Source organism: Heterocephalus glaber, unplaced genomic scaffold (genome assembly GCF_053883595.1).
Source record: "Heterocephalus glaber isolate CG9 unplaced genomic scaffold, H.glaber_assembly_v1.0 deba00001463, whole genome shotgun sequence".
In the NCBI taxonomy this organism is placed as follows: domain Eukaryota; kingdom Metazoa; phylum Chordata; class Mammalia; order Rodentia; family Bathyergidae; genus Heterocephalus; species Heterocephalus glaber.
Genome location: NW_028258310.1, coordinates 16,448,499 through 16,463,869, shown reverse-complemented (window position 1 = coordinate 16,463,869; position 15,371 = coordinate 16,448,499). Strand labels below are relative to the sequence as shown.

General features: G+C 36.5%; 1 pseudogene; it reads left to right on the top strand.

Annotated features, from left to right (window-relative positions):
• The first annotated feature begins 14,984 nt into the window (after positions 1–14,984).
• LOC147826683 (U2 spliceosomal RNA) lies at positions 14,985–15,077 on the top strand (annotated as a pseudogene).
• The last annotated feature ends 294 nt before the right edge of the window (positions 15,078–15,371 follow it).

Genomic DNA, 15,371 nt, shown 5'->3' with positions numbered 1-15,371 from the left:
GAGACATATCTATATTCCTTTACCAGCTACCTAAGCTGAGGTGACTGACTGAAGCAGTGATTAAAATGTCCATGATGCAAACATATTAAAATGACTTGCTTCATAATCAGTTTTTTGGCTGTATCTATGTAATGTTTGTTTTTCCTTTAACTGATTTGGCTGATTTCGTTTAACAAGAAGACAAGCATAATCTGGGGCACAATTTAGACACAATTAAAGTCACCTATGAAAAGTAACTCTAGTAACTTGGTAGATAATACCTATATTCAATATGCTGTTTAAAGCAATTGAACATTTAAATCTGGGGGTAAGACATTTTAAAATATAGTGAAGTTACATGCACGCACACACACACACACACACACACACACACACACAGACACACACACACTACAAAGGTAAAGGAAAAGCAGAAAAGCTTCAAAGAACCAAGCCAGCCAGTCTTCAGGCTTTTCCTGGGGCTCCTTAAGCTGGTGATCTCATTGTCATCAGATTAGATTTAAGAACCTGCCTTGAATCATAACTTCTGATGTTGAATGATTTGCAGCTTACAGGCATGGCTTTTGCCTCCGAATGCACACTCAGAATTGCATCAGAATCAAAATACTGTTGAAGAGAATCTGCATCTTCTTCTACCAAGATGTTGTCCTAAAACACAGTTATTCAATCTCCAAATGCATTTTGGTAGCTTTCAATATCACTGAGGAAGCTTAAAATCTTTTAGCATGTATCCAAATTTCAGATTTGAACTAGAAATACAAAAAGTGTAATACTGAAAGAATGCAATTTACACTGGAATGCATTGTTGCTTTGAAGTTCTACCTCTCTAAACATCTATCAGGGTTCCTAAAGTGGACTATATCTTATTGCAATATGCAAATGAAGAAAAGTGGAAAATATCTGTATCCTTTTTATCATTCTGTTTCTGGGGAACTTAGCTTCATGTAGGATAGGCTAGTAAGTTTTTCTCCTAGGGAAGTTGTAGGGGAGCTGGGTTGCTCCTGGGTATTTGAATTGGCTCCATAGAAAATGTTGAGCTTAACATTTTTCATATCATCTATACTTCATCTTAGAGTACATTATTGATAGTTAATCCTGAAGTATGCAAGAGATGCCTAGTTCATTTCAGATTCAAGAGTCTACAACAGAAGGGTGGTTTTCAATTCAGTAGAAACTAGTTTCCTAGAAACAAGGGACACAGGAAGTTGAGACCCAGTATGATAGAGAAGGAAACACAGTACTAGCATTGCTCTGAGGCATTGAAGTACTTCTTTAGACCTAAACTTTCAGAAAGTCTGTTTTACTAATTAATCATTGCTTTCACTGCATATGCCTGTATAAAAAATAAGAAAGAAATCATAGTGCTTTGTCATAAAATGGCAGCACTGCAGGCTAAATTATAGTCTTCATCTAGATTGATGATTTTGAGAGATATCTGCATGTATTTAAATATCTGCTGACAATGGTAGACCTTTTGAGTGCTCTGAAATTGAGAACTTCCTAGCATGCCTAATTTTCTTCTGAATTTTGAAGAAGCAAATAAAATAGTTTGATGGTTAACATCTAATCTGAATAATAATGAATACTCTCAAAACAAAATAATCTATTTTATATTCTTAGTGGAAAATCATTTTATACAAATTTTGGAGGAAATTTAATGCTTTGCAACTAGAAGGCCAATATTTACCGTCCAGCTTTTATAGAGCTGTGAATAATAACTTGTTATTCTTCTCCACCTCTGAGCTTTGTCTCCAAACAAATTGACTTAGGGATTTAGAAACCTTCATTTTTCATGCCAAGGCTCTAGGACTTTGGTAGTAGCTCAATTCAAGTCATGTTGGAGGAAGAAGGAGGAGAATCAGCAGAAAGAGGAAATGAAAGAAGGATAAGAAGAAATAAAAGAGAAAGGAGAAAATGGTTTCTGTTTGAGTTTAACTGAAAGCATTTACAGTCTTGAGGTTGCAAGTAAAAGCAGCAATTATGGCATTAATTCTTACAATAATGGCAATCACTTATTAGAGGCTTATGTGGAGACTTTGAGCTAAAATTTCTATAACCATCATTTTATTTAATCCTCCCCAAAACACATGAAGTAGATTCTGTTATGGTTCCTATTTTCTAAATGATAAAGCTAATAGGATTAAATAACTTGCCTTAATTACCTAGCTGCTTAGTGAAAGAGCTTAGTTTGGAATGTTGGCAGAAGACTCCTGAGCCTATGTTCAGCCATCCCCAGTAGGTAAAAAAAAATAATAAGGGTTGGTGTAGGTCAGTATTGTGTAAATCATGTTTCATGGGTCTCTAATTTATTACTGGAAACAAGAAACAGAATGGTTATCTGACTACTGAGTTCATGCTATTCATCATTATTTTGTCTTCTCATTAGGGTCCTCCTCCAAAAAAAAAATGGTTTTCAGATTTGCTTTGGGCACCTTTAGAACACTAAAGAAGATGATTCATGGATTTCACAATGATGTACTTTCAGTCTAACTGTGAAAATTTAAATCCCTAAGGATTATATTTGCTTTTGTCCATTTTAAATATTGAGATTCCATGTCAGCTTTCATTTGAGGAAAAAAAAGAACAAACACAAAGCAGGACACTCTACCACAATTTGAAGTAATGCTCTTCATCATATTCCTATGGTGGCTACATTTACACTGCTCTTAATCCTCTAGATATAGCTGAATGATTCCTCTTAATTTTTTTGTTTGTTTGCTTTGGACATAATCTAGAATAATTCCCCAAATGCAGGGGGTTTATTTTGTTTTATTTTGTTTTCCCTTGAATGACTCAACACTCAAAAGGAAAGCAACCAGAAAGTACACCTTTAAGGGATGACTAGACCAGAAAGTCATTTACAGTGGAGAGTTAAGTAATTATGTAGCACTCATACTTTCTGCATTAACAGGCTAACTCTGAAGAGCTGGTTGAAACTCTTCTCTTTCTGACCCTTGATAATAAACAGGTAGAACATCGACCTTTGCAACCCCAGTTCTGCGCAAGAAAATAATTATATACAGAATTACATATATAGCTTAAATTGACTTAAAATTATCTTCAAGTTTGCACTTAGGAGGGAGTTGTGAATGTCAAGCAGAAACGCTTCTGGGGAATCTCTCTCCTCATTTCTCTTCTACAAGACTCTACAGAGCTCTCAGAGCCCTATACTTACAAAGTGTCAGAGTACACCAGGGGCACTCCAGCCCTGCCTCTGTGCCATGTGCCAAGGAAACATACGTTGTGGCTGCAGGTCTGGTGACCCTGCTCTTTTTTGGCACTTTTAGGGGTCACTATGGGGAGTAGGGGTTCTATGCCTATAAGCCACCTCCAACATTCATCTGGAGTTAAACCAGACTTAGACCCAGATATCTTCCTTGTCTGGAGGGTGGAGGCACAGGACAGAGCTGGAGCTCGGAAAAGGTTACTCCAGAAAATGCTGCTGTGGACTTCACACTGAGAACACCAGGGGAGCAGTGACTGTTGGGGATACCTTCCTCTGAAGTTCCCTCATCTACCTAAAGACCAGATGTACAGTTAGAGAAGCACAGCTATCTGCAACTCTTCTTACCAAAATGTCATTAGCCAAGGAAGATTAAACTCCTATTACAGAGGAAAGAGAATGAAAAATCGAACACCACATGTCAATCCCAGAGAAACTTTGTTCCAGAATACTATTGTTTTTGGGGCTTATTCGCTCACTAAAAATCATTTTCTACCTCTCTAAAATTGCCTACAGCCCCACTTCCTTCTGCCCTATGGAGAGAGTAAGCCTCACTGATTTGGCCCTGTTGAGCTCCTTCCCCTGCTCATGAACACTTGAATGAGTCTGCTGGCCTTTTCTCCCATTAGTCTTTCAATTGTCGATTTGTTTTAGCAGACTCAATTCTCAAGCCTTTCGATGGAAATTTTGAACTTTCCTAGGACAGCTGGTATCACCTCACTATAAGAACCAAGAAAAGTCATTTTCTGCTTGTGCCCATGTCACAAATTTCTCATAGTCAAGGAGGGCAGGAAGCTGCTAGAAAAGGGAAAGGGATCATAAAATTATGGGCAAAAGCACATAAACTAGTACCTCAGTAAGCTGTCTTCCCCCACACATATATGTAAAGCTCAAGAGGGGGCCCCTATTTTTGTCAGGTTTGGGTAGAGTCGATCTTCATGGTCACTGATTTTCAAAATAGTTTGCTTAGCAGCTCAGCCTCTCTTTTAAGGAAATGTTACACAGAGGACCCACTGTATAGAAGAAAGGAAGACTAGATGGGAAGGAAGGAAAGAAGGAAGGGAGGGAGGCAGAGAGAGAAGGGGGAGGAGAAAGGAAAGAAAGAAAGAAAAGGAAAGAAAGAAACAAAGAAACAAAGAAGGAAAGGAAGAAAGAAAGAGAGAGAAAGAAAGAAAGAAAGAAGGAAAGGAAGAAAGAAAGAAATATCTGCTTGTCATAGTTCACCTGTCACAGCACCTTTTATAGAACAGAATATCTAGAAAATGATGCTCAATAAAATACATTGCCATATTTCTTTGGATTTAAGGTGTATCGATTGTAATATACATTATTTTGTGTCACTAGGAAATAAAAATACAGTCAAATAAAATATGATACATCACTGATTATAAATATAAAAGTATTTTGGATATCTTTCAAATGGGAAAAAATTAGCTATGAAATAAGTGATATTCAGTAAGGAGCTGATTTTTTTAAACAGTGAAGGAAAATGTGATCCAAAACAAAGAATGCACTTAAGGAACATTGTTTGGATTTTCCTGCTTTAATTGATAATCTTCTCTCTGTTTTGATTGTAAAAATGACACCTGCATTTGTAACTACTTAGAAAAGAGAGAAAGAGAGAAATGGAAAGAGTAGGACTCCAGAAAGATTGAAAAATTAATTTGGGTTAGGTAGATAATCCATTTAAAATCTACTGTCTCTAACAATTCAGAAGGACAATGGAATTATTTTCATTGACTAAGTTCTTCATAGTATATCAAATAACATCCAAATAACAAGAGAAAAATTTACATGCTGCTCTAGAACATTAATTATAAATTTTAACTATAATTTGTGTATTTAACAGCTTAGTGGAACTGATGCATATTTGAAGAGGAAAATAAGATATTTTCAGAATAAATATCATAAAAGCTCCCTTATTAAGGATTAATTTTTTTTTTTTGGTACCGGGGATCAAACTCTGGTCCTTGCACTTGAGCAGCAGTCAGTGAAACCACTGAGCTAAATCCCCAGCCCATTAAGAATTAATTTTGAGGACCGGGGATTTAGCTCAGTGGTTCTGGCACCTGCCTCGCAAGCACAAGGTTCCAAGTTCGATCCCTGGTACCAAAAAAAAAAAAAATTAAGAATTAATTTTGAAAGGTGAGATATTGCAGCATGAACTACAAAGCTCCATTAAACAAAGACTAAATATAATAGGATTAGTTGTGACTACGTCTTTATACTGATCCTGCTTTTATTATGCTTACTGTCTATTACCTTAAAACATAATCATTTTTCTCTTTAGAAACCAGATTTAGGGACTCTGATATTAAGCTGGAACACATACAAGAGCCAAGTGCATCTCTCTAAATATTTGCGACATCTGCCACTTTTCACAGATGCAGCTCAGGGCATGGGGGACCCTGCTGAGGACTGGGGCTCAGTAGGAGGAGAGGAGATAATAGAAATGGAAGCATTGCAGAGTGCAGGTAGCGATTCTGGTCAACCTACCACTCACAGCAACACACCCTGGTCAAAACAAGGCCCTGGTGATGTAAAAATAAATAAAGACCTCCCAAATGAAAATAAGCAATGCTTGTTTGTTTAAGGCTTGCTATATCAAGGGATATAGCCACCGCTGCTTGTGTTTGGCTGATACTCAAAGGCTGGTAGGGGAGTGGAAGAGGTTCATAGTGGAAAAGCGGAAAGTTTCAGGAATGTCTGCACTGGAGACTATTGTCAAGGGCAAGCTTGTAGGCATGCTAACTACAAGGCATCCTATATGATTGGTTCAGGAAATATATTTGGTTTTCTCCTGTTGTTTGTAAGTTAGAAACAGGGACAAAAATTAGAGAAGCTTTCAGTTATTGATCAAGTCCTCTGATGGTTAATGGGCTACTTGTTGGGCTTCCTGGTCTGGTTGCTGCAGATTGTGGGTCAGAGTTCTGTTTATATAGATGGTTTGGCCGTTGCCCATTTGTACATTCAGTCTCTCAGCAGGTAGCCTGATGGCCCAAAAGAAAAAGTTACTCTGGCTACAGCTTGAATTTTTCACATTTTAAGATTTTTTAAATTAGTAAACAATTCATTCTCTTTAAGATAAGTTCAAATTGTACATATATAAAAATAATAAAGAAAAAATTAAAGACCTCTTTTATATAATTGCATTTTGCTAACAAAGCAGTTGAATCAAACCACAAATCTTAAAAACAACATCCATTTGTATGAACAAAGCATGAGTTAAGTGGCTAAAAATACCTGAATGTTAGCCACAGTTCTTGGTTTTAAGTGATAGAAGCTGACCCTTGCAGAAAGGGTGTTTATTAAAGAGTTTTTACTGAGTAGCTCATAGAATAATTGAAAGAGGTCAGGTACCAGACTTATGAAACAAACCCCAAGTACTATAATATGAATGTTTTCCCCGAAATTTATGGCCAATGTTAGAGTATGCAGAGGTGGGGCATGTAGGAAGTGGTTAAACCATGAGATCTAGAGCCCTCCTGGATGGGATGAAGACCCTTACCAAGGGGCTTGAAGAAGCAGGTTCACTTTCTTCTACTCTTTTGTCATGTGATGGCACAGCATTCATCATCCATCCCTTCTGTCATGTTAGGACAAGATGACACCATCTATGGAGAAGAGGACTTCATCAAACACCAAACCAGCTGGTTCCTTGATCTTGGACTTCTCAGCCTCCAGAACTGTAAAGTATATTTATATTCTTTGTAAACTACTTTTTCTTAAGTATTTTGTTATAGCAGCACAAACAGATGAAGACCCCAAGACATGCAGCAGAGCTGGTTTGACAAGAAAACTGCTACACACCTCTTGAGTGCTAGAAGCTCCACCATTTCACTTTGCCTGCCTGCCATGGATTTAGCACACCTGCTTCTCCCTGCAGCACTCATGTCACCTCTGGCCCAGGTAGCCTCAGCTACAACATTTTCCAGGAATGAAATAAATTCTGCATGACACTTGCTTCCTTATCACTGCTGGGTTTGCTTCAAAGCCTTTCATGGGTCTATCTGACTATGGAGCCTGGATCAGTTGAGTCATGAAAGGAGGCCGGAAAGGCAAGTTTTCTGCTTTGAAAAGGAGAATTCATAAGGCAGGAAATAGAAAAGCACTTAGTGTTCAAAAAGCACTGAGGAGTCACAAAACAAACAAACAACAAAACAAAACAGTAAATGCCTACTATTCAGCAGGACCCAACTAGTGCACTTGTGTCTTACAGGCTGACAAAGGAATTGTGCATGTCCTTTTGAGGCTCTTGGATGCCCATAAGTGTGATGTGGGTATCTTTTAAAGAAGCACATAATTTTTTACCTGTAGAAGGTTTGTCCTATACCATGGACAATCTCATAAGAGTTGGGGAAAAGACTCAAAGATTTAAAGCCTTTTCCTCAGTTTTGGATTGAGATGTATAGTCTAGCATCCATTCCTTGTGTTTAAAGCACAGATGAAATGCATCAAATGTCAGATGTTTAAAACTACATTCCATGCTGTTCCAAATGTTTCCTCTGTCATATACTATATTCTTTGATTTTTCCCACCTTTATTTTCTCTCTTAATTTTATTTTTTCACATCTAACTTTATATCCTGGTGCATTATACCTATCTCTGTTCTGGTTATTTTGAGCCCTTTTCAGAATAAAGAGTTTCTATGGAATAGATATGTGATTTTATTCAGTCCAAAATTCCCTTCTTAAATGTGGCTTCAAACTTTTGAGTCTGCTAGCAATGCACAGCAGTTTCCAGATATCTCAGTTACAACAGCACACTTATGGATAATTTGATCATTCATACATGTCTAGGGGGTGATATGTTTATCAAACTCTTATTTTTATCATCCCCAGTTGGCAAGGCGATGACAATAACTGTTATAGAATACATTGCATGCCAATGTGTTTGCCAAGTACTGGGCTAAGTGTTTTTGGAGGTTATGTTTTTTTAATTTTTATAGCAATCCTAGGAGGTAGGTACTACTATAATCCTCACCTTGTTGGTGAGGAAGCCAAGACTCAGAGAAGTAAAGTAGCATCTATGATTTCAGAGGTGTTAACGAACAGAGTGGATCTTAACCAGTTTCAGCAACTGACAGTCACGGTAGAACCACATTGGTGGGATGGCCAAGGTGAGGAACAGGAAGTCAGGGCCTACAGCCTTTGTTCTGAGCAACTCTCTCCAGCTGGGAGGGAACTCTGCATGGAACTGTTGAGATAGAATCTGTCATGCACACAGCTCTTGCTTATTTTATGTGGTCATAAAACTGCTTCAGGCAGTAGAGAGATATGCTTTGATGCTTCAAAAGGAATTTGAAAGGAAATCTCCATCTTCATCTAGAGAACAGCATGACTAACACCATCCCAGACATGAGGAGGATGGCCAACACACCATGACTGTGTTATGCAGATGAGGTGTCCAGAGGATACCACGCCCGAGTCCTCCCCTGTGATGTTGCCTCGTGACCCTGAATCTTGATCTCTCACACGAATGTGTATTTCTGACAAGTCTTTTTCATATATTATAGCATTTTGGGAGTCTGAACTGTGGAAATTCAAAGGTTCTCAAGAATCATTAAGCTCATACTTGCTGTTTTCCAGATTTACTCAATAAACATTTTGTGTAGGATTGCTCTACTTTGCTTTTTGTGGCTACAGCAGTATAGCTTTTATCAGGCTAAACTTTTCATGGAAGAATAGTTCTAAAGGCTGAATAAAATGCCAAATAAACAAATAAGCATATTTTGAAGGCAAGGGAGAGTGAATAAATCAGCCAGGACTTGAGAGTGAAAAGCCTGGAGAAAGAGAAAATGCACCAAAAGAAGCCCCTCATTTGCACTGATTTTCCTCTGTGGTGTACTTGATGACCATCATGAGGCACAGAGTCCAATGGTGAGTGGCACCTGAGCTTACGGTGGGCTTCCTGGAATAGTGAGATAGAAACTGGGGTTCAGGGAGACAATACTAAAATGACTTGAAGAATCAATATCCCAGAGGAAGGAGAACTGACGAGGAGACACTGAATGCCCAATACCCTATTGAAATATTTACCTGTTCTAAACTGCACATACAGGGAGAGGAGAAGTCTGAATAAAACACAGGAAACCTCACTAAATTCAAATTTCAGAAAGCAAAGAATTTTTTCATGTGTCAAAATAAATGAAAAGGTAAATAATTTCATTAGGCTACTGGAATTCATATAAAAAAATCAAATAAAAATTGTAGTACTGAAAAATAAAGTGACCAAAATTAAGAATTCCATAGATGGGTTTAAGCAATTTAGGCAGAGCAGAGGGAGGATTAGTGAAATGGAAGAGAGATCAAGTAAAACAAAAATCCAGATTGAAGACCAAAAATATATATAGGACACATTGAAAAAGTTTAATATATGTGAAATTGGGGCTGAATAGAAAAGAAAGAAGAAGACATTGGAGGAGGAGAAAAATTTTCTACAAGGAGATACTTACTGCCTGAAAGAATTTGTTGGTAGAAGACTGTTGGTTAATTTTATATGTGAATTCAGCTCGGCCACAGTGCCCAGATATTTGGCTAAACCTTACTATGGGTGTTTCTGTGAAGGGTTTTTTTTTTTAACATTTAAATTGATAGAGTTTAAGCAAAGCAGATTTATCCTCCATAATATGGTGGGCCTAGGACTTAAGCCTGAGGCTAGGCCTTAGGCTTCCCCTGAGCAAGAAGGAATTCTCCCCAAAGACTGTCTTGGGATTTCAACTATGACTCTTCCCTTGGCATGTATCCTGCAGGCCTGCTACTCAGAGGGCTAAGCAAGTCTCTTAGTCCACCTCCTGACTATGTCTACCCACACTCACACATATAACCCTATCTCTTGGTTCTGCAGTAAAATCATGACTAATGTATAGATCCACCCAAGAAAGTTTAAACAGAAGGAAAGGGGTTCAGAAAGGAATGAAAGCACTATAGAAGAAAGTATGTAGATAAATCTAAACTATTTTTAAGTCTTCAAAATAATAAATAGTGATAACAGTAATAATAGTTTAAAGTATTCAATTTTAACACATAACTGCTCACAAAATATGGGAGCAAGTATTTACTAAAATTAATTGCAACGTTACTGTGATGTTCTCAACATTCTTCAGGATATAACAGGAGCATTAATGTATGGCATTCTCTAAAAAGTAATGGGCATATATTATATTTTCTAGGAAAACCATTAAAGCAATAATAAAAAATATTTCAAACCAGTCATATCTGTGATCTCTGGATTCTGGAATGCTGAGGAGGAAGACTTCAAGTTTGAGCCCAGCCTGGGCAATTGAGCAAATTAGTGAGACTCTGTCTCAAAGTAAAAATTGCATGAGAATGTAGCTCAGTCCAAAGACCTTGGGTTTAAGCCCGAGTACTACACACACACACACACACACACACACACACACATGTGAGCATGCATATGCACACACACACACACTCAAATCCCTTAAAAAACACTGTAAAATCAATACAAGGGAAAATAGAATAATAAAACTCGATTAATCAAAAAAGGAGGAAAAATAGATAGTGGATACAAACATAAGTATATCAGCAATTTCATTTAACATGAATTCAATATTCCAACTAAAGAACAAAGATTTTTGGACTGAATTTTCAAAATCTAATTATCTGTAGCTTACAAGATGGATATCTTAAATGTAAGGATAAGATGGTTTAAACTTTTAAAAATAGAAAATTTGATGGAACATTTGGCAAAAGAAAAGATATATATATATATATATATATATATATATATACACACTAGTCTGTTTTTTTGTTGCTATAACTAAATACCACAAACCAGTTATATATTAAGAAAATAAATTTATTTCTTATACTTCTGGTATCTGGGAAGTACAAGTTCAAGGGACTAGGTCTTATGAGGGGCATTATGCTTGTGGGGACCCTTCACAGAGTCCACTGGTGGCACAGGGTATCACATGGGAAGTCTGAGCAAGATACCTGGAGACCTCACTTTTATAACAAGCCACTTCCTCAGTAACCCATTAACCCATGAATGGATTATTCCACTCTTGGGGACAGAGCCCTTATAACCTAATCACTTCCTGAAGATTCTACCTGCCCCCACCTCTTAATAGTTTACAAGGATGAATAAACTTTACCATGAGTTTTGCTGGAGACATTCAAGTCACTTTTATCAGACAAAGTCAACTTTAAAACATGAAATATTCCTAGATATTAAGAGAGATAGTCCATAATGGTGAGAGGATCAAATAAGCAAGAAAATATACAATTTAGACTTAAAGAATCTAATAATATACTCTCCAAATTCACAAAGTAAAAAATGGGAAAACTAAAGGAAAAAAGTTACAATTGCATGTGGGTTTGTCAACTTATGTCTCTCAGCAACTGATAGGACATGAAATAAAAACACTTGGGACTATAAAGAAGATTTGAAAACAGGTGAAAAACTTGGTCCAAATGGCATACACAACACTTCACATTCAACAACTTCATTATCCTTTTCTTTTCAAAGCACATGGAATTTTTACCAGACTGGATACTGGGACCATAAGTCAAGGCTTAACAAATTTCAAAGGATAGAAAATATGAGCAGTGTTGCAGTGCACAACTGTGGTGTGGCATAAAGGATGAGAGATTACTCAGTGTGAGAGAGCCTCAGGAGAAAATAGCCCTGATCTGAAGCTTCTGTGGCCTTTTATTGATAGAACCAAGAAGTAAGGATAAAGGACAAAAGAAGGACACCTGTGCAGGAATTCATGTAGGGGCAGGGAAGGAGAGGATGGTCTGCGACATGGCTGACCTTAGGGCCAAACTAAGTGATAAACTGGAGTATGAGCAGGACAAGGATCAGAGCACACATTCCTTAAGGCAATATATTTTGATCCCACTTAAACTATGGCCCGGTAGGTTAACTTTTAATCTTTAACCATGTACTCCAGGAGGTTTGGGCTTGTGGCTCCAAAGATCCCTTATCTCTGCACTTCCATTTCATGCATACTTCTGGCCAATGCACCCATAGTACAGTACTTTGGCAACAGTAAGATTAAACTGGAAATCAGTAAGAAAAATATAACTACAATATCACTGTATATTTGGAAATAAAGAAAGCATTTCTACATTATCTGTGGGTGAGAGGAGAAATAACAAGAGAAGTTAGAAAACATTCTGGGAAAAAAGATTGAAGATATAGAATATATAAATTTATAGACTGTAGCAAAAGCACTCACTGTTTAAGCCCCAAAATGCACATACTTAGAATTAAAATTTGTTAAATAAGGTTTGAATCTAATTCTCTTGTTGATAAATCTATTTCTTAACCATCCTGGCCCTGAAATGATTAGGGTAGGGGAATGGTACTTGGAGTTGTGTCCTTTGGATGGAAATATTATGAAACCTGGAGTTTAAGACCTCAATAAAGAATGTGTTTGGGGCTGTGAGCTCTAGATCAGTGGGTTTATATATGAAAGTCTCACTCACAGGTTAGTGTTTTGGTATTCCTAGGTATTTGCTAGCCTGGGGGTTGAAACAGTCCTTGTACACCTTGCGAAGCCCCATGATTTCAAAGCATCAAAAATATATAGCTAAATTATGGAAGTGGCCTATATGTATATCAACAGATGAAAGGATAAAGAATATGTGGTCTATACACAAAATGGAGCACTACTCAAGCATAAAGAAGGATACATTTGAGTCATTTGTAAGAGAATTGATGACTCTTGAGACCATAACACTAAGTGAAATAAATTAGACAAATATCTTAGAGTTTTTTAATATAAGAAGAAACTTTAAAGGTAAATAAATTAAAAAGCAAAATAAAAGAGACATGGTAGAAGACATGGAGGTAGACCTGTGGAAATAGAAATGGCATTTGGGAAAGGTGAAAGAGGGTAGGGTAAGGGGTGAGAAGGAGGAGTAAAAATAATAAAGATGCAATATGTATATGTACCAGTTCCCCAAAATAAATGTAATTATTATGTATTACAAATATATACTCATTTAAAATATAATGACCAGTTAAAAAGATGTAATGAAATGACATTGGTAATTAAGTTGTCATGTATTTTTCAAGCAAATAAATGTCATATTACCTATGTTTATATTTATTTTACCTTCTAGATAGAAAGTTACAATGAAAGAAAAAATTATATATGTACCCTAGTACTTGAGAAATTGAGATGAAATTCACCTATAGCTAATTTAGCCAACTTTATTTGAATGTAAATTCTCCCACCAATTGAAATATAATTATAATTTTTAGAAACTATTAGCACTGGAACTGCAAAATATTTATGAATCAAATGTACGGCATACTTTCAATTATCTTAGTCCACTTTCATCAACACTCGTATTTTCCCCTTAATCTCTCCTTTCTACTCAACATACTTAAAAGACTCTCTTAAATTTAAAGCAAAAAATTAAATCACAATTAAAATGTCTAATAATGTGGGTTTTTTGGAAAATTTGTCTGCAGGTATAGGTGATTGTGACTTCAAAGGATTCATGTAGTGAAACAAAGCAACTTCCTTCTTGATCTTCTACTTCAATCAAATGCCAAGTGGTTTTGATTATGAAGTTGAGTAAGTTACCTAATATATTCCAGTTATATGTCACATTTCCATTCAATTGCATTTCTCCCCAGCAAAGTTTTAGAAAAACATTCTTGGAAGGCATGTTTCTTCTCATGTCTAGATTTGATCCATGTGAAGGATAAAAGCAGCTTTTCTGCAGTTCTATTGGTTCTGCAAGGCACTTTGCCAAGTTCTCTGTCAACACTCAAACAATTATTATCTGAATTTACATGTGGTCTAAGTGTGAGTGCTATTTAAGGCACGTCTACACAGAAGTGATAGAGATGTTATTTCTGAGTCAATAGATAGAGGCATAACTTTAGAACTGATAAATCAAGGCCACCATCCCCATATTTGCCCAAGTATTTTTGCCTATTAGGATGGAATTGAACATAGAATTCAGGACTGCCAATAGAGCGGAGCACTCTCCTTGTCATTGATTCAGTGTCTCCTTGAAGCTGCAAACATTTATGTAGGAAAGGGTGAGGCTTCATGTGTGTGGTAAATTCTTGCCATCTGAGGCTTTAAATTATTTGTACCTGATGCCAACAATCATCCCCTTTCCATTTGCACGTGGTGTTTCCTAAAGCATAAAGCATCTTAATAATCCTCTATTCTTTAGGAATACAGGCTCTACCTGCTCCTTTACAGATCAATGAGTGTTTGAACTGGTTCTATCTGCTCTTGAATAGTTTTATTACATGTACCCTATGACTGAGGGAAGCCTTCAGCCAAATGACTTCATAGACCAGATATTCAGGGAGGCCATTCAGACACAGGTACTTGTAAGAGCTCATGAATAAAAACCAAGTAACATTTTCTCATTTTGCCCTTCTAGTGAGGGCTTGTGTGAAAGTGCCACAAGGTACCTTGGAAAATGGAGGTAGTTACATGGCTTTCCTCTGCTCTAGATAATGTTATAAGGAGAAATGGATGGGACAGTGAGTAGAGAGTTCAATTTAAGCTGGGGAATGCGTGGCTTGAACTATCTGCGGTCAATCGAGGAACCCTAGAGTCTTCCCAAAATATTTTTAGGATCTTTGGATAGTTTTGATGGTGTTTATTTGTTGAATGTAGGCTTTTCTTAAAACTTTTTTCTGACAATACATTTTATAGTTTTTTTATAGTAAAAATCCTTTTAAAATTGTACTCCTTATTAAATTTCCTTAGCATTCACTTTTAATATATGCCTGTGTATTTATAAATTATCCTATCGCTTCTCGGCCTTTTGGCTAAGATCAAGTGTAGTATAAATTATCCTAATGGACCACTATATTAATATATTTCTTTCCCTATAAAACATCCAAAGAATGAGATAAAGTTAAAATACGCAGACTTAAATTCTCCCTAATTACAGTGGTTTCCCACTTTTATTAAGCAATTCTTCAAAATATAAAAAAGTAAGAATGATAATGAAACATTTTGGTACTCATTTTGTATATTATAAAGCATGCATTTAGGCATTTTCCTAATTCACACATTCAGAATGCATGATATAAAAAGTAAAGCTAAATATTTATCATATTATAAGCATATAATCATAAATGTATTATAAAGTAATAAATTAAAGCAAATTTATAAAAAAATAGAAAACATACA